General features: G+C 63.7%; 1 pseudogene; it reads left to right on the top strand.

Annotated features, from left to right (window-relative positions):
* LOC124589278 overlaps positions 1–2500 on the top strand; it is a 7958-nt pseudogene that overhangs the window by 2528 nt on the left and 2930 nt on the right.

Here is a 2500-nt window from a genome sequence, read left to right as displayed (position 1 = left end):
GCAGGATGCGCGCGCCTGCGCGGCGTTCGCGCCCCGGTGCTTCAACCTGCGTGCAGGATCCGAGCTCGGTCCCGTGCCTTGGCCTCCCACGGATCTTCCTTGCTGCGAGGCCGCGTCCGCCTTAGCGTGCTCCTCCGGGGGCGCGCGGGTGCGCGGATTCTCTTCGGCCGCCATTCAACGATCAACTCAGAACTGGCACGGACTGGGGGAATCCGACTGTCTAATTAAAACAAAGCATTGCGATGGCCCTAGCGGGTGTTGACGCAATGTGATTTCTGCCCAGTGCTCTGAATGTCAACGTGAAGAAATTCAAGCAAGCGCGGGTAAACGGCGGGAGTAACTATGACTCTCTTACGGTGGCCAAGTGGCAGCGGTGTGGCTGCATCCGGACTTGGCTTCTCGAAGTGCGGTCTTGATGTAGTCGTGCTGCTGCTGCGAGGTGCCTTCCTTGGGTTATAGTTACAGGGAGAGTGATGCGCAATACATGGGCCTAGCCCTCTTAGCCTCTCCTCTCCTGCGGTCTTCTCCCCTTCTCGTGGGCCCGCTGATTTCGCAGAGTGGAAGACCGCACCAGGGGCTTGGGGGGGTTACCAGCCCCCCCTCGCACTATCCCTTTTTTAGTTGGGGGCAGTAAGCAGAGAATAAGTGGTGGCCCTTCCGCTGAAGGTGCCACCCCAACTCCCCCAGCACCTAGCCGGCCAACCGGCCGTGCCGAAAATCTTGTAACTTTTGCAGCTATGTATACCTGTAGTGAGTGCCACCGCAGCTTTACAACCAAGAACGGTCTCGGGGTCCATCGCCGCCGCCAACATCTTGCGGCCGCCAACGCGGAGATCGTCACGGAGAGGCATCGCGCGAGGTGGACGGAGGAAGAAGTCCTGTCGCTCGCCAAGGCAGAGGCCGAACTGTTCCTCGAGAGGGACGCCCGGTTCTTCTTTGTAAATCAAGAGCTCATCAGGATGTTCCCCGACCGAACGCTTGAGGCAATCAAGTGCCGACGGCGGCAAGCTGCCCACAAGCAGCTTGTCCGCCAATTCATGGAGGCGCTTGAGATCGGTCGGGGGGAAGAGCCGGCGTCCCGCCGGGGAGCGGCGAGCCCGCTGCCTGACGCGGGCGAGGCCGCTGCGCCGCCCGTCGACGCAGCCGAGGACTTCGCGGCCGACACCACCGGGCCGCCGCCGGAGGGGCCGACTGACGCCGCCATCTGGGAGCATCTGGCGGGGCTACCCGCTTCCGCCCAGCGTTTCTCTGCCCTGGATCGTGTCATCGGTCTGGGGCGGGGCACGCCGCCCGATGTCATCCTGGGCATGCTCCCGGATGCCCTTGCGTCGGTCGGGTCCAGAGGGGAGAGATCAATCACCAGGACACAGCGGCCGCGCCAACCATCGAAGCGGCCGCCTGCCGCGCCGCCGACGCAGAAGCGCAAGCGGCGCCGCTGGGAGTACGCGAGAACGCAGGATGCCTTCCGACGGTCGCGTGCGCGTTGCGTGCGCGGCCTCTTGGATGGCACCCTGCTCCAGCCGCCACCTGCCATCCCTGGTCTGCTGGACTTCTGGGCGGACCTCTTCACCAAGAAGCCCATCTCCACCGCGGGCTTCATTCGTGACCGCCTCCTCCCGCACTCAGAGCCTGTCGCTCTCGAGTGCATATGGGGGCCGGTCACACATGAGGAGGTCGCCGCCGCGTTGCCGCCCAGGGGATCAGCAGCCGGGCCGGACGGCCTTACCCCAGCGGAGTTGCGGCGTCTGCCGCACGAAGTCCTGGTGAAAGTGATGAATCTCTTCCTTCTGGCCCGCGCCCTTCCGGAACGCCTGCTTCGCGCGCGGACGTCCCTTCTCCCGAAAACGGCTGCACCAACATCCCCCGCTGACTTTCGCCCCATTACGGTCTGCTCGGTGTTGGCGCGGACCTTTCACAAGGTTCTCGCGTCACGCCTGATGCGCGCTTGTGCTGTGGACGAACGTCAGCGGGCATTCATCCCTCGGGATGGGATGTTGGAAAATACCTTCATCTTGGACACTGCTCTCACCGACGCAGTTCGCTCCTGCCGCTCTGTCTTTGTGGCATCGATCGACGTATCTAAGGCATTCGATTCGGTAGATCATGCTGCCCTTCGCCCCGTGCTGAAGGCGCATGGCCTGCCGGATTGCTTTGTCGAGTATGTCGAGCGGTGCTACGAGGGCAGCACGACAGTGATAGCGGACGGCGCCGGCGTGGGCGTGTCTGTGCAGCCAGCACGGGGCGTTCGCCAGGGCGATCCCCTCTCCCCCCTCCTGTTCAACTTTGCGGTGGACTACGTTTTAGGCCAACTGCCCTCCCACATCGGAGCTCGGATCCTCGGTCGCAGAGTCAACGCTGCGGCCTTTGCAGATGACGTCTTGCTGTTTGCAGCGACCCCGAGGGGCTTGCAGTCCCTCATCGACGCAGCTACCGCAGCCCTCGCCCACCTGGGGCTGCAGATCAACGCCCGGAAGTGTTTCACCCTCGCCTTAGTCGCGTC

The sequence above is a fragment of the Schistocerca americana genome, unplaced genomic scaffold (genome assembly GCF_021461395.2).
Source record: "Schistocerca americana isolate TAMUIC-IGC-003095 unplaced genomic scaffold, iqSchAmer2.1 HiC_scaffold_699, whole genome shotgun sequence".
NCBI classification, from domain to species: domain Eukaryota; kingdom Metazoa; phylum Arthropoda; class Insecta; order Orthoptera; family Acrididae; genus Schistocerca; species Schistocerca americana.
This window is presented reverse-complemented; position numbering and strand designations above follow the sequence as displayed.